General features: G+C 43.0%; 1 long non-coding RNA gene across 2 annotated transcripts; it reads right to left on the reverse strand.

Annotated features, from left to right (window-relative positions):
* Positions 1-1,903: 1,903 nt before the first annotated feature.
* LOC307044990 lies at positions 1,904-16,046 on the reverse strand. 2 transcript variants are annotated; one of them, XR_013809761.1, is made up of 6 exons: positions 15,733-16,046; positions 14,140-14,199; positions 13,737-13,827; positions 13,315-13,601; positions 13,081-13,189; positions 1,904-2,092 (listed from the first exon to the last, which is right to left on the reverse strand). It is a non-coding gene; the product is annotated as an uncharacterized lncRNA (long non-coding RNA). The 2 variants fall into 2 exon arrangements; XR_013809762.1 differs by having other exon boundaries at positions 15,729-16,044.
* Between the last annotated feature and the right edge of the window lie 6,097 nt (positions 16,047-22,143).

Here is a 22,143-nt window from a genome sequence, read left to right on the forward strand (position 1 = left end):
CAGCATTGTGTTTTCTACCTATGTAAAAGAGCGTCTGGGTTGTCTTACGAAAATGTGTTATCTCTGTATCAAGATGATGTGATAAAAAATGATACTGCTGTAATGAATTTTGTGAAAAAATACCAGCGGTGTGAGAGACGTCATAAAAACACTGATTTTAACCACAGTGTTTGTTCTCTACAAATGTTTAAAGATTGTTACAAAATGTAGAAAATAAAAAATAAAAAGTTCTGGAGACAAAATTAATTCAGGTGACTGTCTTTTATTAGGAAAACAAAAATATAATACAACTTTTGGGGGTAAAATGTAACCAGCTGGGGCTTAATTTTCTATCTTTCCTTATTCTTTTCTTCTTAAGTGGGGCACTCGGAGGTTCTTCCTCCTCTGTGGGGTTTGGGGTTCCTGACACCTCCCAGCTGAGGGTCGTAGGAGATTATTTATTATTTCCTCTTCTTCTTCTTCTTTTGGGCATATTTTCTCTATTTAGTTCGCCCCCCTTTGATTATACGATATTCTTCACGAGTGTGTAGGTCTTGAAAAGCTGATAAAGGAATGTTGAGCTCATTCAGACTATTTAAAAAAAAACGCCAGCCTTTAGACTCCTGGACATTTGTTTTATACGAGGATAGATTTTTTATTAAATCTAACATGTGTGAACCTTTTACAACTGTACCCTTTTCTACAAATTCCACCGCGGGGGTCCATCCATCTGTACTCGTGATTAATTTACTCATAATGTACTCTGCATTCTTACGGTAACGCTTAGGGAGGTGTTGAAGTACCTCGTTTTTTATTTTATCAATGGACATGCCATCCTTTTCTTCTCCTTTTACCAACCCCGTGTCTTCAGGTAGAGTTAAAGTAATATGTCGTTCCTCCTTCCCGTCTCGTTTGAGTAAGGTGAGATATCGCTGCAGCAAACCATTGTATTTTCTTATTTTTTCATAAGAGGGTAATCCTGCTTCGTTTAGAACAGCTCTAATTTTTTCATCCAGAACATCTTCGGCAGTGCATCTCATTGTTTCCTTACTATGGGGGTTAGTTACACCCGCCTGATTGAGCTGATTGAACTGGTGAGGTGATAACAAAAACATCTTTTGACTCATGCTCGAATGAGTCCTCCTAAAAGTTGTCCTAAAATGGGGAACACAGCACCCAGCAGAGGCAGAAGAAAGCCACCAGATTGCTTTCTTAAGGCCTTGAATTTAGTTTTAAAGTTGGCCTTTTTATTGGCCAAGAGTTTGATAATCTTCTTTTGTTTTTTTGAGTTTGTTATACTGAGTGCCAGATAGTGGAATGTTACCCTTTAGAAGATTTAAAGACAGCTCACAGAGTGATTGAAGAAAATCCGTGCAGCAGTTCTTGAGAATATCGTTACGCTTCGAGGGCTTGGCGTTACACAAGGCCTTCAGCAGGGGCATGTTTATTTTTAAACAAGCCGACATACTGTTTCAAGTTTTCGGTTTTGGTACATAAACAACTAACCATTGATTTGGTAGTGCTCCGATCTAAGTCTGTAGATGTCTGGGGGTCATGTCTATGATTAAATAACCGTGAGGTTCCTTGGTGGCGTCTTCGAAACTTTGCAGTAAAAATGATTTATTGCCAGGGTATATTTGCTGAGCAAGTATGTTCATTTGTAATCTGTCTCTGGGGTTCTTAAACAAGACCATGTAATTAGTATTCAAACTAATGGTACGACTGTTTTTCCCCTGATTAAAAACATTTTGTGTAAGCATCATAACACTCATATTCCTGTGATGGCGGTATTAGGTGAAAAGTTTGACTACTTCCGGATGCTCGGAGGCCTGAAATATAACATCGTCCAATATAATGAAATGACTTTGATCAGGAGGAAATAGAGACTCGTCTTCAAATGATTCAGGCAGACCTTTGATGAATTTCATATTTTTATTCTTTTCCTGCAGTTCTGCATACATTGGCTGGAAAGAAGTATAAATCCACACAATATTCTGAGGTTGTACATCCATTACATGAATACAATTTTGCAATACATTCTTGAAAAAAAAAGTTTTTCCACACCCACTAGGGCCAACTACTGTTGGGGCAGAATCTCTGCTCCGCGCCGTTCCTATATGAGCGGGTTGTCAAAAGAAGGAAAAATTAAAAGCAGCCAGGATAAGGGTTAAACAATAATCTGCTTTAATGGTGGAAACATACAAATACTTCCCCTAATCACGAAGCACTCTGCAGAGTACTCCGGGCTCAGGTTCTACCACCGTGTGAGACACGTCTCAGGAACGGCAAGTCAAAAACAAGAGCGCCGATCTTCAAAATGATCACAATATTTATACACAGAGTTCACTTCTGAGCGAGCTAGACAGTGAGTTGGTAGTGTTTCATTGGTTGGTTTCCCTTCTGGGCGGGACCCCAGGTAGTAAGTCAGTTTGTTGATTCCATGTTGCTTCTGTGCGCGTGTGTGTGTGTGTGTGTGTGTGTGTGTGTGTGTGTGTGTGTGTGTGTGTGTGTGTGTGTGTGTGTGTGTGTGTGTGTGTTTTCTGTCCCTCTGCCCTCAGGCAGATCCCCCAATCAATGATTTGGAGTCATGAAAGAGGACTCTTTGACAGGACACATACTCATTCCCCCTAAACATCTTCAACACACACAAACATCGTATCATGTATCTTATCACACAACAGTCACCCGTTTTTCTTTATGAAAGCCATATTTGTAAATATCCAAACGCCATCGTCCCATGACAGTCCCCACATCAGTCAACCACCATAAGTTAATTGTTCTTGTGGCTTAATGGCTTCCCTGAACTTCCCTTCACCCCAAAGTCAGCTTACTAGGAATGAATACATGTTATTGATAAGCTCAAAAGGACCTTTATCTCGTTTACTGCTGGGTGACCCAAGTCTCAAGGCCTGCAGGATGTGTAGGAGATAAACATTAATTCTACAAGACTTTAACTGCCTTATATCTGAAAATGTATCCGGGAATTCCCCTGTTAATTGCAAGGACTATTGATAATTAACAGAGAGACCCTAGGGGCCTCTTCTTGGTATCTGCTAGGCAGAAGTCACTCAATGCAGAAATCACAAGTTTAACACACATTCTATATAAGGTAACATTAAAATGAATATACCAGATTGAATTTTCCTGCCATAACACGTTTAATCCTTCAAATAATTCAAATAATACTTCACTACTAAACAAGAAAAAGGAACACGTAGTTGGGGCTCAAAATCAATTTGGCTGGGTGAAAACATTTTTGTCTCTTCTTATTATTTCTCAAAACCCAAAAGGCAAAGTATTTCCTCCGTCTAGCAGACGTCTCTTATCAAACACAACTCGGAACTTTTTGGTGAATGACACATTTCTCAAAACGAAACCCTCTTTATTCCGTTCAATGTTGTGTTGCGGGGCCTGAAGACACCTCCCCCTCTCAGAGTTCTGAACGTAACCTTCCACCAGATCTGTCAGACTGTCAAAGTTCACTCGTTCACAACATTTGTGCGTTTGTGTAATTCCCTTCACACGCATCACAAACTTTTTCTGATTTTTGGTTTGGTAAGTATAGCTCCTTAGAGTCTCCCCCTGTCTTGTCACATAGATTATACTCAGAGCCGGCCCGACCCATTAAGCAACATAAGCGGACGCTTGGGGCCCCGCAGCCACTAAGGGGCACCCTAGCAAAACAAAAAAAATGAAATGTTTTTTTTTTTTTAAATGAAAAAAATCTCAGTACACCGTCGCCGTGATAAGTATGTTTAATTAATTGTGTTAATATGCCTAGATTGCCTACTCTCAAAGTCATGTATTATATTATTGAGTCAATAATATAATACATTAACCGTGCTTTACCTGCACCTCATCATGACACAAGAGAGGACGGCAGGATTGTAATTTCCCGTGTTCAGTGAACAGAGGCAAGACACCAGGCCAACCAGAAAGTTGAATGGAAATAAACATCTGTCTTATTGGCTGACAGGTACCTATCCTGTGAGCTGTGACAATGTTTAAAATAAACTATCAGTCGGACTCAGAGTTTTTGAAGATGGACATTAGAAAAAAAAATCTTAAAAAATATGAAAATTCTCAAGTGGTGGCTCACCATAGACTGTATATATAAATGGACGTAGTGTCCGTGACGTCACCCATAGGATTCTGCAGAGTTGCAGAGAAGCCCTTAGTAGGCGGAGGTGGCCACTAACACTTGACAGCGACGTCAGAGTCTAATCACGCCTGCTCCAAATAAGGGCAAAGAGGCGGAGCCGAGGCGGGACCTGCTGCCTCCGAACTGGAAGTAAACAGAGCTAGCTCAGGCTAAGATGCTAAGCTAACATGAAATACATGCATATCAAGTTACTGCTAACAGTGTAGTTCCCCTATATAAACGTTACATTCATAATCAAATGAGACAATCTGCAAGAGAATTAGCTATATTTTGTTATTCTTAATGCTTGTCATTCACACGTTAAGAAAAGAAGTACCAATACATAGCAGAACAATTGTGGCGATGTTCAGCTTAATAAGCCTTGTTCAACATAATTTATTTAGCTAATACTACAGCAGGCGAACCAAGTCTGCGTTTCGCTGCATTCCTTGATCTTCAGTTATAACGACGGACTCCATCGCCCGGACCTAACGGAGCCGCAGTGGGCTAGCTCCGGGACGCCGGCTGGAGCTAGCCCCCTGCGGCTCCGTTAGCTCCGGCAGCCACCACTGGGATAATTGAGTCCCCTATTAACATTTGCTCCTGTTTAGCATTATGGGCGTCATAGCCATTGACTATAAAAGTCTTACCCAAGGCTGAATCATAATGTATAAAGGGTTATGTCCTTAGCTGGCTAATAAGTAACAAGCTAAGCTACCAAGCACAGAAACACCTGCGAACGGGATTAACATGTATAATATTATCATTTTAGACTTCTTGGAAGTTCTGTTAGTACATTCAAGCGCACAGCACAACATTTTAATTGTCTGGTATTTGTGACAATATTCCCTAAAAGGCACAATCACCACGAACACGGCTAAAGCTAAAGGGTCAAGTACAGTACTATGACTAACTAACGTTGTAGCCTCTATGGTTGTGGCCTAGCAGAGTGGACAAGTTGCTGTTAGCTGACAGTGAGGCATGTACATGTCCATCAAAGTGACCACGCCCTAATTTATGCAAAAACTTTAATACGGGTGTGTTAGAAAACAATTCACTCACAGATTCATAATCATGAAGGTGGAATCTAACTATATCGATAATAATATTTATTGCATCCATGGGTAGAAACATGTTTTTTTCTGCTGTAAAGTTGGGAATTTTAACAATGGGGGTCTATGGAAATTGCTCCTTTCTGCAGTCAGTCCCTAGCGGCCCATGTATGAACTGCAGTGTGTTGCACTTCCGTATTGGCGTCCTGGCTGTTCCCCAGAGTTTGCCGCTTGTGGCTCACACAACAACCCCAGAGCCACCACTTGAGCCAGGTAAACAAGGTATGTAAATGTCAGTAAACTTCCAAGTTATGCGAACATGTAAGCAAAGCATAAATTACAGCTGCGTTGACGTTACTTTGAATCGCGGGGGTAAGCTAAACCGTTAGCAAGTAGCTATAACTAGCCAGATATATTAAATAAACACTTTGTCATACAATCTAAATGTAATGTTTTTTAGCGTTACCTGGTGATTTAAAAGAAAGCTCTCTGGGAAATGTTGACTTACTGTTCAACATGAAGCTAGAAGCTACCTTACAGTACACAGTTCATCCGGAATCCTGTCAGTTAAAGTGTTTCATAGTTAGCTAAGCATCAACCTAGCACTGAAATATATGGATGTTATGTGACATTATTTCTGAGAAAAAGTCAGCTGAAATGGTGGCATAGTTGCCACTGCTTTACGTGTCAACAGCATGTTTTAACGTATTTGCAGCAGTAAATGTGGCTGTTTGGCCACTGACGTTGCCATAACAACACCTGAATTTAAATGTGCAACCTCTTTTTGTGACAGATTTTTGCAAGAAATTATAATTCTCCAGAATGATATTCCTATTGACAGCAAGTTTCTATGTGAACATTATGAGATGGACAGCCAGAGAGAATAAATGAAAAACAGTTATGAAATACGATATGACAAAACAAGAATACAGTGATTTGTAAAATATCCATAAAGAAAAATCTGTTTACTGTTCTGTTTCATATGGGTGTTGAGAGATGTATCCATAGATTTCTTAATGTTGCTCTCAAAGTGCACCAGATTGATGCTTTTAACTTCAATATTTAAAAGAAAATCTTCCCGGGGGAGCATGCACCAGGACCCCCTTAGAGGAGGTGAGGACCCCCCTAGAGGATGTTAGGTCCATGGTGTTTACATGCTTATTTATACAATATGTGTGCTTATGCTAACATCATAAGACAAAAGTTGGTTCTGTGTTGTGTGTAGTGAGAACGCGCTAGAGTGAGGGCGGTCCCCAGGCCAAAGCTCGCTTAGGGCCCCCAAAAGTCTAGGGCCGGCCCTGATTATACTCTCTGTGTCGTAGTAGAAAACTCTGTGCTGTAATTTCTCCAATTCACTGTACAGTTTCATCCTGGCATACGCAGTGGTGAATGCTGCAATTCATATTGTATCTACCTTGTTGGGAGGAGAGTAGCATTTTTCTCCGAAACAACATTGAACAAGAGCCGTCCTGTCGTTGAGGAATGACAAAATACTTAACATTATGTTTAGCTGAAAACAAGAGGTGAAGAAATTATTCTGTTTTGGTCACAAACCTTAGTCTGAGTCGGATTGCTTCTCTGGGCAAATTTACCCCAGAAACTGTTGAGACATAGTTTTGACACTTGTCTTTTGGTAGGATTTGATTTGATTTTATCTGTATCCAGCAAGATGCCCTGATTAGCATGGTAGTCAACCATATACTTTTGTCCACCACTTTGCATGGAGGAAACTGGTGATTCTGGGTCCCTCGAGGTGTCACTAACATATCCACCATTTTGAACGGTGGAGACTGGTGATTCTGAGTCACTCAGAGTGTCACTAACATATCCACCATCTTGCACGGTGGACACTGGTAATTCGGCATTGGCTGAAGCTTTGCTATTTGCTCCATTCAGATGGAGTACGTCGTCTGTGAGCTGATTTAAAAGCCCGAGACCGGGGTAAGTGTCAGAGTTCTCATTCATAACACTCCGTTCGATGTCTCAATATGGGATGCGCCTCAACGCGTATGCATCAGAAGCATCAATCTCATTACGCCAATCCGGATTGGCTGGTGATCTTGACGACTACGTCAGGGAATCCACCCACCCTTTAAGTAGCTTGCGCTACGTCGCAGCGTCATTCAAACACCTCGTCTCGCTTCGGAGCACATCTCAAAAATATCAGTAGCCGGGCTAGCTTAACTGTCCACAAGCTAACCTTCGGTCGCCGGACGCTTGCCGGCTACTTTTGCTTCGCACAAAGATTTCATTTATTAACACACAAGTTAATACTAAAATCTGCCCCGCCGTTTTTTTCCTAAATAACGGTAAGATTTTGGTTTTTTCAAATGGTAACATACCTGTTACTGGTTTGTCCCTCCACGTCGACACCCCGGCGAGCGAGGATGGACCCTTGTCTCCCTCACACCAGAGGAGACGGAGGCTCGGAGTCTCGACTCTGCGGCTGCGGGTTTAAGATTTAGAGCACGGACTCAAACCAAGTCTGCTCATCCTGCCTTGGGCTGGAACATTCCCGGAAGGCTATCGACGCCCCCGGTTTGTGCGGACACTGTGCCCGCTTCACCACCAAGAGCCTCCGCCGACGGCTAGCGCGCCAAGCTAGCCTGTCGGGACAAGACCCCTTCATGCCTGTTGATTTGCCGGCCGGCAATCGAGGCATGGTGGCGACCGCCGCGGGAGTTGAGCCCCACGCTGTGTCAAGCTTGGGCTCAACGGCGGCGGCAGCCGCGTGAATGGAGCCCCGCGCTGTGACAAGCTGGGGCTCCCAACTGCACCTCACCGTGGTTCCACCCGCGGAGGATGTCCTGGAGCTGGATTACATGGAGGAAGATGAAGAGGATACCTCTGAGTTCCTCTTATCCGACTCAGACGAAGACAAAGATGACATCTTCGTCCCATCTGCTCAGGCTGCCAAGCCGGAGGCGGTGTCCGCTCCCCCAGGCGAAAGCGCGGCAACTTCGCCCCGCCTCAGCATGGACCTGCAGGCCGTGTGCCAACGCGCTGCGTCCAGGCTGGACATCCCCTTGCCTGAAGTAGCCAAGGAGACCTCCAGATCTCGCTATGAGGGGAAGAACTTGCCCCAAGAGGATGACGAGGCAGCTTCTCCCAGTCTTTCCAGAGCAGCTGGACGAGGTTTCTGTCTCGTGGAGAGACCGCCCTTTCAGCAGCAAGGCCCCAATCCAGGGAGCTTCCTCTTTGGACTTTGAGGGCATGGAGAAGCTCGGCTTGCTCCGCATGCCGCCTATTGAGCCGCTTGTGGCAGCCCGCCTCCAACTGCGGCTGTCTTCGGCACTTAGCAGGAACCCCACGCTGCCGACAAAAGCAGACCGTTTCCAATCAGCAATGACCGAACGGGCTTACAAAGCGGCAGCTTTGTCCGTCAAGGCGCTCAATGTCTCGTCAATGCTGACCGCTTACCAGGCGGAGCTCTGTGAGGACATGACGAACAAACCTGAGCCTGACGTGTGGGACAAAATCACAGCGATCACGGACATTTGCCTCCGTGTGCAGCGCTGTGCAGTCCAAGCCACGGGCAAATCGCTGGGGATGATGGTAGTGCAGGAGAGAGCCAGGTGGCTTAACCTGACGAACCTTCCGGACCGGGAAAAAGGGGACGTCTTGGACATGCCAATTGTCCCCGAGGGCATATTTGGCACCGCTCTGGCTTCAATGCAGCAGCGGTGTGAGGCCAAAAAGAAGGAGGATGAGGCTCTCCAGCTTTGTCTTCCCCGAAAGGTCCAGCCGCCGCCTCCAACGGCCCCGCGACAGACCTTCACTCAGGCTGCCTAACGTCCTTCCCATTTCAAGATCCCGAAACTGCAAAAGCCACCGCCCCGGGTCTCCTGCCGAGGCGAGGACGAGCTGGCCAAGAAAGTCCCCGGTTCCGGCAGCAGCCACACAGGCGCAGCCGGCCCAGAGCTTCGGCCATCAGGTGAGGAAAAAGAAGAGAGCAGCCTGACAGCCTTCCCTCCTCTCCTCGGTGAAAGAGCTGGAAGTTCCCTGTTTTCCAGCCCCAGAACGTGTTCCACAAGTGTTCAATGCTCATGTGTTTCCTGGGTGCAACCACGCCCCCATCTTCCCGCTGCCTCGAGTGATGTCAGAACGTCATCCTCAAGTTTGCGCAATGAGGGAGATAGACTTCACGTCAAAGACAGCAGGTTCTGCTGCTCGTTTAAGTCACACAAACACATGTCCTTGTTTTCTAATAAAACATTTTCCACTGTCTTTTCCAGGCTTAAAGCCAAGGGCGCAGTCAAAAATAATGAAAAGAAAAACAATAAAAACAATAAACAGTCAGGTGACTGCTCCGCTTCTGAGAGTGGCTGTTGCCTCTCTCAGAATGCGCATGCGCAGTGTCGACGAGGTTGTCAGCCTGGGATACCACCGTGTTCAGACACTAGAGGGCCCCATAACACAACCAATAAAGACACAGAGAGCAGACAACAGGGAAGTGATCACATCTCCACTCGCTCTGAGAAGCGAAAGGTGGAAGGTGCTCATAAGCTCTGCTTGGGTTTTCAAAACGATATCACGGGGCTACAGACTCCAATTCGCTGTCACCCCCCCTCACTTCTCGGGCATTGTGTATTCACAAGCCCAGGGAGAGTCGGCTCATATTCTAGAGCGGGAGATTCTCTCACTACTAGAAAAGAAAGCCATATCCATAATACCCTCCGAACAGAGTCAGAGCGGCTTCTATTCCAAATATTTCCTCATTCCCAAACGGGGAGGGAACGGAATTTGCCCTATCATAGATTTAAGGGCTCTGAACAAGTATCTCAGAAAATACAAATTCCGAATGCTCACTCACACATCTCTGCTGCGTCTCGTACGTCAGGACGATTGGTTCACATCAATCGACCTGAAAGACGCGTATTTTCACATCCCAATATATTATCCACACAGGAAATATCTGAGGTTCGCTTTTCAGTGTGTCTGTTACGAGTACAGAGTGCTTCCCTTCGGTCTGTCTCTCAGCCCACGGGTGTTTGTACGATGTACGGAGGCAGCAATAGCTCCATTAAGGCAACAGGGCATTCGCCTGGCAACCTATTTAGACGACTGGCTCCTTCTTGCACAGTCGGAGCAGGAGGCTATTACGCAGACGAATATCCTCGTGAAACACCTGCTCGACCTGGGTTTCGTAATAAACACAGAAAAGAGCATGTTGTCCCCAGCCCAGACTGTACTCTTCCTGGGCTTACGTCTAAATTCGGTGCCCTTTACTGCCCACGTGTCAGCAGAGAGAGTGAAAGCGTTCAGGGCTTGCCTCGCTCATTTCCAGCCACGCAAATAATATCTCTTCAGATCATGTCTGCGGTTACTGGGGCTCATGGCATCAGCCATCCTGGTGGTGCGACTGGGCCGCTTAAACATGAGGGATTTTCAGCGCTGGGTAGCTGCCCTCAGACTGGACCCTGTGCGTCATGGCGCGCGGAGAGTAATGGTCACCGTGGAATGCGTAATGGCACTGCGCCACTGGCTGCACCCGACTTTTCTAGTACGGGGCGTACCTATGGGTGCTGTCCTATCGCGGAAAGTGGTCACCACATACGCATGGGGTGGTATATACGAAGGTCGACCTGTGAGGGGTCTCTGGAGCAGAGATCTCCAACGGTCACACATAAATTATCTGGAGCTTTTAGCGGTGTTTCTCACCCTGAAACGCTTTCTGCCTTTTCTCAAAGGACATCATGTCTTCGTGAGGACAGACAACACGACCACAATATCGTATATAAACCGTCAAGGGGGTTTGCGTTCTCTCCAGTCTACTGCGGACATCTCCTCTCTCTGAGAGCAACGCACGTACCGGGAGTGATGAACCTCGGGGCAGATCTGCTGTCCAGAGGTGCACCACTATATGCAGACTGGACTCTACATCCAACAATTGTGAGTCAGATGTGGGTGCGTTACGGCCGGGCCGCGGTAGATCTGTTCGCGTAAAAAAAAAAAGCTCAATGTCAGTTGTTCTTTTCAATGCGCGATCTAAACGCATCGTTAGGCGTGGACGCGCTCGCACACGTTTGGCCTCCGGTCCTTCTGTACGCGTTCCCACCCCTGGCTCTAATACCCCCAACTCTGGCCAGAGTGAGAAAACAACGCCAAACACTGATCCTAATAGCTCCGCACTGGCCTGCATTGTACTGGCTGGCGGAGATATATCAGCTGCTGTGCGAGCAGCCGTGGCAGCTCCCGTTACGCAGGGACATACTATCTCAGGCGGGGGGGACGATCTTTCACCCACACCCAGAGCGCTTAGCACTATGGGCCTGGCCCATGAGTGTTATAATTTGAGTACAGCGGGGCTTCCTCAGAAGGTGATAAACACTATTCAGAGTGCAAGGGCTTCCTCCACCAGGTCTCTCTATGACTGTAAGTGGACAGTGTTTGAGGAGTGGTGCCTTCAAAAGGGACACATCTCTTTTCAATGTCCTGTCGGTGTGATTCTATCATTTCTACAGGACCTGATTGATAAACACAGAGCTTTCTCTACGTTTAAAGTGTACCTGGCTGCTATTGCTGCATGCCATGTGGGCTTTGAGGGAAAGACGGTTAGCAAACATCCCTTGGTCTGCCGTTTTATGAAAGGGGCTCGCAGGCTCCTCCCTGTTTCCAGGTCACTGGTGCCCTTATGGGACTTGGCAGTGGTTTTAGATGGGCTCACTCGACCTCCATTTGAACCCCTGGAAGAAGCTGACATAAAACACCTGTCACTAAAGACAGTGTTGTTACTGGCTCTGGCATCTGCCAAGCGAGTCAGTGACATTCACACGCTCTCTGTACATCCTTCATGCACTCAGTTTGCCCCGGGGCAAACGAGAGTGTTGCTGAAGCCCAACCCTGCCTTTGTGCCCAAGGTGGTTGGCTCATGCACCCACTTTGACCTTGAGGCATTTCCTTCACCGCTATGTTCCTCTGAAGAACAGCGGCCGAATTTGCTGTGCCCAGTTTGTGCTTTGCGCACCTATATGGACAGGTCAAAAGAGTTTCGATGCAATGACCAACTCTTTGTATCCTGGGCTAACCCTCATAAGGGCAAGCCCGTTACCAGGCAACGGCTCTCCCACTGGATTGTGGAAGCGATAGCTCTGGCTTATACGAGTCAAGGATTGCAGGCAGCAACGGGCCTGCATGCTCATTCTACTCGTGGACTGGCTACATCCTGGGCTTTGTTCAAAGGTGTTTCCATCCAGGACATTTGTGCAGCAGCGAGCTGGTCTTCACCGCTCACTTTTGTCCGCTTTTACAGACTAGACGTCTCTGCTCCAAGTGTGGCCCGTGCAGTGCTGACCCCCGTGTTGGGACAGGGTTCTACCTGTTAAGTACTGTTTTGTTTTGGTGATTTTCGAGATAAGCATGTCTAGCAATACGGGAGTCTCAATATCCCATAGTGAGACATCGAACGGAGTGTTATGAATGAGAACTATAGGTTACTAACGTAATGAGATTGATGCTTCTGATGTATACGCGGTGAGGCGCATCCCATAGTGAGACATCTCGCTTCATGTTACTCTGAGAACTGGGGTTACGTTACTAACCTATAGTTCTGGTAACAGTCTAGCACCCATTCCAATGCGTCATTTAATGTTGTTGGATAGCTTGAGTCTGTTTCCGAGGAGGTGGAATGTCCGCTTGCAACTGCTGCTTCGCCATTTAATTCACTGATACTGCCTGAACACTGAGGAAAAGACATGTCTTCATACGCATATTCCTCCTCACTGCTTAGCTCATTCATGTTATGTATACCCTGAAGAAAATACATTTCTATATCTGTTAAATCATCCATGTTTGACCGTTTATGAAATCATCCCCCGTAAAAAAATTAAAAGAATCAAAAATAGATGTGGCACCACTGAAGAAACATTTCACACCGCTTTTACATTTATGGACATAAAGCCAACATACCATTCGGATACATCAGTAGCAGTTTGAGACCCTCCAGCTTATTCAGGTGGTGTGACCAAAAAGTTGACCGTAACAGCAGCGGGGGCTCCTCTTGATAATAGGGGTAGCTCTATAGAGAAAAAAGACAGAGAAATAAAAAAGAGGCATAAGTATTTTTGAAAACACAGGATTATACATTTAACGAAACAAATCATTTAGCAATCATCTTATAAAATAACCATAAAAAGCATTTACCGGTATGATAACTCGTCAGGAGTGTGTCTGGGATGAGTTCAATATCGACCTGATTCTCAAGCAGAGTCTGTGTTGAGGGGTCGACCCAGACCTGATGAAGAGGCGCTGTGTCTGTCCGACTCGTTAGGGATGTGTATGAATCAGTCACTGGTGACCACACTGAGACCAGACAAGAGGTAGGATGTGTGTAAAACTCCAGAAAGGGAAGGTTATCACGCTGTCTCTGTCCTCTTGAGGGTTTTGCTGAGGGTTTTGCTGATGACTGGCTCACGCGGCAAATTCAACACCTTTTAACAAATGAGTAAGTATATAAAAACGTTATTCTGGATACTTTACACATAAAAAAACATATTTGATTTTTAAAAATAAGCTAAATACACATATAGTTTTTTAAATACTCATATAGTTTTAAATATACTCACTTTCCACAGGGATTGAATCATCTGGGGGTCCGCCAAAAATAGGTAATTCTCTTTAATATTCCAATTCGTATTTGTTTCAGAGTTCCCTGAACTGAGACACAAACAAAAGATTTGGTTAGAACACACTCAAAATTCTTCAAAAGATTATTTCCGCGGCACACCTTCATATGATCATTATAGTTATACAAACAATAAGAGAATAAATGAAAAACAGGTATGAAATAGCCTACTATACAGTATGTCAGTAAAACAAGAATAACAAATTAGCTAAATTAGCATTACAAAAATTAACAAATTAGCATTACATTTTTTTTTTGTTTTTTTTTTCTGGCCGAGAAAATTCTTTTTAGGCTTATTCTATTCTTATATATAATACAGATGTAGCACTCAAGATAGGACTCACATGGGTGTGTCCCGGTCAAAAGCCCAGCGGATCCCAGTGGCTGGGGGTGTTGCCAAATTGCTAGAGGGCATTGACAAATTTCCCCATTTGTTTAATTACAGGATTTAACCATGAGATGGCGCTTCATTCACAAATACACAAAGACAACTGGGTGTTGTAGAACTTAGTCTGTTTGCAATGTTTGCAGCTCTGCAGTTGTGTTTGTTGAATACTGTAGCATTTAATCACTTATTTGTTATGGTTTTCACAGGCTACTATAATGAAAAAACATCAATATTTTAGATCAAATAAAGTATATAGTTTGCTTTATGAAGTATATTTTTTGTAATATTGTTGTGGTGTTTTTACACAGTACAGTAGATTGAAGTAAATCAATTTATACATTAAGATAAGATAAGATGGACCTTTATTAATCCCCGTGGGGAAATTCAGTAGTTCAAACAGCAACAGGGTAAGAGTGAAAAACAGGATAGCACAGATTCACACAGATTTATAAAAACAAAAATAAGATGAGCGACAAAAATAAAAATAATAATGAGAAACTATGAAATAAGAAAGCAATAAAACTAAAATATAATTATCATATCATATATTATAATGTATTGTATTATTAAGTAATATCATACATTAACCCCATTATAGCAGATGACACATTGAATGGATGAACACATGTATGCATCAATAATTACAACAGAGTATTTCTAAATACAAGTTGTAAAAATACTTATATGTATTTAATATGAATAACATAATGATTAATTTCAGATGATAATACTTTTCAGGGTTAGGTCCGGTCTGACAGCGCTTAGCTCTCTTCTGCGGAGAAGATCACTGCTCTAAACAAAGTCAAAAATCCTACATCCAAACGGAATAAATAATGAATTATTATTAATACGTTAAGTCTTGTTCATTGTTTTTCGCTTTTATTAAATGTTTGATATTTCCGGCGCAGACCCTTTCATACCGGCAATGTGTGATAGAAAAAACAGAAAGCGCGACAGTTTAAATATGCCAGTGTTCATTTCGTCAACGAAAACTATGACGAAAAATGTTTGTCAACAACCTTTTTTACATGACAAAGACGAGACGATGACGAGCTAAAAATAGATTCTTGATAATGAAAACTATGACGAAATGTATATTTAATTTTCGTTGACGAGACGAGACGGGACTAAGGTGTTAATCGTGCAATATCGGACATTCAAAATGCAGAATATTTCCCCCCAAGTGTCCATCTTGTCTGTCAAAATGCATCTTACGTTTCGAACTTGCAATATCATTATTTCCGATCTCCCTGTGTTTCTCTGTGTGCGGGGGACGGGGCCTAACAGACATGCTGCAGCGGACAGAGATCTGCCGCGGACGGAGCTTTCAGAGAGTATAGAGACACATTTTGACTAAAATGTAATTTTTCATCGACTAAAAGTTGACTAAAACGTTTTGAGTTTTCGTCGACTAAAACTAGACTAAAACTACAAAGGATAGGAATGACTAAAATGTGACTAAAACTAATAACCATTTTCGTCTAAAGACTAAGACTAAATCAAAAACAGCTGCCAAAATTAACACTGAAATATGCGAACACATACCTACAGACTGGGGGTTGGGAGATCACAGGAGGGGGGGAGAGCTGTGGAATGTGACCATCCCCCTTGGGAGACTTACTCCACACATTCCGATGGCCAATTAGTTTTAAACAAAGAGTTTGCATACATACAGCATAGGCAACATGGGGGGTGGGGGCTTCTCAAAAGAGAAAATGCAGATATAATTCACTCTCTCGACTCGCTGGTATCTTGAGCTGAGCGCTCATTGGTGGTTTGTACCCCGTGCTGCTGGTGAAACTCTCCATTGGCTCTGCAAAAGTTTGTTGTTGTTTTGTGTCAGTTTTACGTTGCCACTTCCATTCACATTTTTCATCAATGTTCCACAATGTTTATCATGAAATTAATATCCATATATTGTTATACTATACTTGCACTGCTTACCGTTTTCATACTTTATATATCTTAGCATATTCATACACACTGTTAATACTACTCACAGGCTGCTGTGTATATCTAGTGTATTCATACCCCTCACTGTTTATTCATCATTCTATATTTTATTCTGTAGATCGTGTACATAACTTTTCACTTTACTGCTTGTTGCACCGTTAGAAGCTAAACTGCATTTCGTTGTCTCAGTACCTGTAATCTGTGCAATAACAATAAAGCAGGCATCTTTATTGTAGCCTCAACAATCAAATTCTAAGTAGTGCAATATGAAATAAAAACAACTACACTCTTTTGGCAGTGTTGTGGTGCCGAGAGATGGGAGTCGGAGGCGGGGTATCAAAGGTAAAAGCTAGACTTTTATTTAGCATCTGAAAACCATTGTAAACAACTTCATGCCCGAGAAGCGAAGACCGGCGGAAACAGGAAGTCCGGTTCACTAAAATGTCCGTGCAGAACAATACCCCAACCCAGGGGTCGGCAACCCACGGCCCTCGAGCCGCATGCGGCCCTTTAAGCCCTCTGCTCTGGCTCCCTTGAGCTTAGACAAAAATAAGAAGGACATAAAATAAAAGTATTTGTAGGACTATTTATATTTTGTTGCATGGTTTAAAATGTTTCGTATCTTGTATTTTGAGGTGATACTGTCACACATAAATAAAAAACAAAACTGTTTTAATTAGGTCAACTAAAATATGCGTCAGATCCTGCTACGGTCCTACCCCAGCGCCTTTTTCTGCGGGTGAATAACCTGACCCCCGGCTCGATGAGCGAACTATGGATAAATCAAAGAAAAGTACCGGAGGAACACAGGATTTAATTCTGCCTGGACAGAGTTATATGCTTTCACAGCAAACGATGCTGGTTTACCGGTATGTTTGATATGTAGAGAGAAGTTGTCAACGGTGCTGCAGCCTTTACGTATCGAGGAACAACACGGGAGAGGAAGACAGCTGACAATCTTCAGTCATAATTCAATGGGGTATGTCATTTATTTCAGAAAACACTTTTTGTTATATTCCATGGAATGCTCTTAACATCCCGATAGCAATGAATATATTAAATGCTTTGACAATAAATACATACAGAAATTAATATCTGGAAGCCGTAGCGCTGTAAAAAGCACGACCAATCATCTGAGCCGGCCCGGCTAAAGTAACTGGATGGCCTACCTGCCTGTCAGCCTTCCATCTGTGCACAAACTTATCTCGTGCCCTCATTGGTCCTGTGCGCGTTCGTGTGTGTTGGAGGAGGGGCTCTGTAAGGAAGTCTGAAGGAAGAGGCCTATTTTTTCCGGTTGTGTATTTTCCCATTCTAGCGCACTCGAGCTGGTTTCTCCATTCTTACCTACCCCACCGTTAACTCTTTTTAGGGTGCAGCTATATGTTTTATTTATTTCAAAGTGGGCACATTTTAATTATATATTTGTTTCCTTCAAATGTGCAGAGGACTCCCCAACTGCTGTGTTTAATTTATTTTAAAGTAGGCCTGTGTATTATTTTGTATTCTCCCTATAGGAGTTCTTTGTTTCTTATTAGAGGTTAACAGTTTTATACTTAATAGTTTTATATAACGTAATAAATAGCCTAATAAATGCAAACAAAATGTAGTTTTTGTCTGATATAACAATAAATACAACTTTATTAGCTATCAAGCTATGAAATATGTTTTGCGGCTCCAGACAATTTTTTTTGGGGAAAAAGGAGCAAAATGGCTCTTTTGGTCAGAAAGGTTGCAGACCCCTGCTCCAACCCATAGATCCGTGGGTGAATAATGTCAATCGCCACAGTGTACACAATAACAACAACTACACTATTTTGGCAGTGTAACAATTAAACAAGAACTACACTCTTTTGGCAGTAACAATTAGACAAATAATAAACTGTCAGACTGACACTGAAGACAAACAAACTATTTTCAGCAATCGATCTGTTTAGTTGACTCTGGGTGACATGTGGCGATTTAAAAAAATCGTTTTTTGGCTGTTTAGATGGTGTTGCTCCATCTGGGTCACTGCCGGTGGTTGAGACGGTGGGGTCTTTGGCGACTAGTTTTATAGCCCCATGTACATTAGTTAGGTGCTTCAGGAGATTGGCATTGCTGTTATTCAATGTGGACAATGCTTTCTGTCCTGCACACAGTTTACAATTGACTATAATATTTTGTGCGTCCTTTATCCCCACAAATTGAAAATAGTGGTTATATCTCCAAGTTGTAAATGCGCTGCTGCTCTCGCTGATACTTGCATCTGCCATAGTGTGTGTGCTGGTGGTGGGTGTTGCCGTGTATGTGTGTGTGTTAACAAGTGTTTGTGTGTCTGTGTATTTTCCCCATAAGGCAAGACCCGCCCAACTCTGTCTCTGATTGGCTTACCCTGAAATGTTACCCCACATTAGACAATCATCACTCCTCTCTGGTCACTTTCACTTTTCCATGGTACTGTGAGAGGACATCGCTGTATTCAACTGTAAATTACATCCGCAGGGATATTTGGTTCCGTTGGATCACATAATGTAACGCAGTGTAACCAATTTAAATCACAGTAACTATAACGGAGTTACTGAATGGGAATAGGTAACTAGTAACGTTATTAGTTACCACAAAAGGTAGTTGCGTTACAGTAATGCGTTAGTTTGTAACGCGTTAGTCCCAACACTGGTAAAAACACACACCTGATCACCTGAGAGCTACCGTTTCATTCAGACCGTTTAAAAAAAAACAACGGTCTGATTTTAACAACTCAATCTGTGATTGTTATAGCAGTAATATTAGACACTAATAATACAGTAAACTATTAACACTGTACATATTTTTGTATTGCAAGCTCACATAATTAACCTCTCCATAAAACAGGGAAAAGTACCCAAAGACTTCAAAATTGCAAGAGTAACCCCCCTGCACAAAAAGGGCAGCAAATTGGAACCAGGCAGCTACCGCCCTGTTTCTATACTTACCTCCGTCTCGAAAGTCATGGAAAAAATAGTATATGAACAGGTCGAAAAGTACCTCGCGGACAAGAAACTAATCTATGAATTTCAATCTGGCTTTCGAACATCCCACTCCACTGACACATGCCTTCTTTATTTGAACGACCACATCAAACAAGAGGTGGACGAGGGCAAATACTGTGGCATGGTGATGCTGGACCTGCAAAAGGCTTTCGACACTGTCAATCACCCCATTCTGATTGACAAGCTAAAAGCAATTGGTTTTGATCAACTATCGGTGAGCTGGATGCAATCCTACCTGGAGGGGAGAGAATAGATGGTGGAGGTAAACGGTACTCTGTCCCCCCCCCCCCCCCCTCCCAGTGAGCTGTGGTGTTCCACAAGGAAGCATATTAGGTCCGTTACTGTTCCTAATTTATGCAAATGACATGTCATCAGCATGTGACTGCAACTTGTTCCTGTTCGCGGACGACTCAGCCCTGCTGGTCTCTGACAGGAGCAGATTGCAGGTTGAAAAAACCCTTAGCTCCGAGCTCGGCAGAATCTGCACCTGGCTCGCCGATAATAAATTATCATTACACCTGGGTAAAACAGAGTCCATTCTCTTCGGTTCGAAACATAATCTCAGCAAATCCGACGACTTCTCAGTTGCAGTGGGTGACATTATTGTCACAAGTAAGAAGGAAATTACATACCTAGGATCTATTCTTGAGGCAAACCTCTCCTGTGACAAAATGGCATCCAATGTAATAAAAAAAGTCAATCAAAGAACTAGATTCCTATACCGGATCTCCTCTCTGGTAAACAAAAACACCCTGAAAACTCTGGCAGGAGCACTCATTCAAGGGTACTATGACTAAGCTTGCACGTCATGGTACCATAGCACCTCCAAGGCGCTAAAAATAAAACTTCAAACATCACAAAATAAACTGGTCAGATTACTGCTTGACCTTTCATCTAGAACCCACCTCACCTCTGCCCACTTTGACAACCTAGGATGGCTTAGAGTAGACGACAGAGTACAGCTACTTGCAATGGGCCTGGTCTACAAGATACACTACACCTTTATGGTACCCATGTACATGTCAAAATTCTTCCCAAAGGTCAAGGAACACCATGATCATAACACCAGAGGGAGCTCCACAAATCATGTAAAATCCAGATTTGTCACAAAAAAGGGGGAATACACGTTTCGCAATTATGCCACATCAAGGTGGAACGCTCTTCCCACTAGTGTAAAGGAAAGTAAAACTATACTTACCTTCAAAACCTCTCTTAAAGAGCACCTTCGGGGGAGAGCATTGCAAAACTGGCTCCGGTAATGGTACAAATCTCAACCTGTCGTACAATGGACAGCTTCCCCCCCTATCTATGTATATACTCGCATTTTAGACTCTGTTACTAACTGTATATCTGTAGACTTGGTATGTCTTAAATGTCCGGTTAGGATGTATTAGAACGAAATCTAAAATGAAAATTGTAAATAAGCCATCTGTATGTAAAAAAACACCTGTATGTAAATTGTAAATAAGCCATCTGTATGTCAAATATGTCTTATATGTCTTAAATGATATGATGAATTGGAAATGGGGGACCCTGATGTAAACAAGACGAAAGTCTTTCTCTGGTCTGCATCCCCTTAACAATTGTATGTTTTGAGCTGTACTGTACTGTACCCAATATACAAGCTGTTAATAAACTTTTCAATCAATCAATCAATCAATGCCCGTGGGATTAGGATTATCGGTAGTGAGAGACGTGCTGCATTTTTCTCCGGTCGGATGTGATATAAGAACAAAGCGATTATTTTTGTTGTTGTAAACTCACGTGGATTAAACTACATTTCAATTTGCGAACATATGATATATTAAATGATCGTGAGGATGATGATTGAAAATCGTTTGTTTGAGCCGGGCCAGTGTTAATTTCGTCAACGAAAACTATGACGAAAAATGTTCGTCAACGACCTTTTTTACATGACTAAGACGAGACGATGACGAGCTAAAAATAGATTATTGATAACGAAAACTTTGACAAAATGCATATTTAGTTTTCGTTGACAAGACGAGACGGGACTAAGGTGTTAATGGTGGACTAACGGACATTCAAAATGCAGGGTATTTTCCCCCAATTGTCCGTCTTGTCTGTCAAAATGCATCTTACGTTTCTAACTTGCAATATCATTATTTCCGCCCTCTTCACCCCAGAAGAGCGATCTCCCTGTGTCTCTCTGTGTGCGGGGGGCGGGGCCTAACAGACATGCTGCAGCGGCACACAGAGATCTGCCTGGGACGGAGCGTTCAGAAGGGAGCAGGGGCGGATCTAGACACATATTCATGGGGTGGCAAGAGGGTGGCAGGAGAATTTCCGGGGTGGCATCCCCTGGCAGAAGTATATGCTGATTTAATATCAATTAATGTTAACTTGGAAAGCCACAATATTTATTTTAATTCAATAACATTTGGTGACATTATTGTGGCACATCAGTAAAGCCATAAATAGAAATATATAAGGTGGCAGACTTAATTGAATGAATTTTAACTGAACAATAACGGAATGAGTTTGTCTCACTCTTAGACCAGCAGGGGTATCAAATCTATGAAGACTGCTGCAATAAGTACATTCATTAACTGTCTCGTCGATGTTTGTCTAAATGAATATGATACTATTAACAATCATATTATTCCTATCAGCTGGAAATCACTGTTATGATTCACATATTCAGTGTTATTATTAAATAAACTATATTTTTTGGAGGAGTTCTCCTAAGCCCCAAGCCTGTTTTTCAGGTTTCAGGCTCGAAAAGGACCATATCTTCCCTTCTAAAAGGGTTAAATTAATAATATTTGTTCTCAAAGTAATGATAAACCTTTGAGTTGGATGTAGAAATCAATATAGATGTTTTTTATTTTAAAGAAAATTCAGATTGAACATGAACAACTGTAAATTATAGTGTCCGTACAAAAAATATGTTGTACTTATAGTTAAAACTAACCTTGGATGATGGGTTAGTAGACTAAAAGCTTTAGGAATCCAAAGTACAATATATAATAAGTACCCTG

This window comes from Notothenia rossii (assembly GCF_949606895.1).
Source record: "Notothenia rossii genome assembly, chromosome: 6".
NCBI lineage: Eukaryota > Metazoa > Chordata > Actinopteri > Perciformes > Nototheniidae > Notothenia > Notothenia rossii.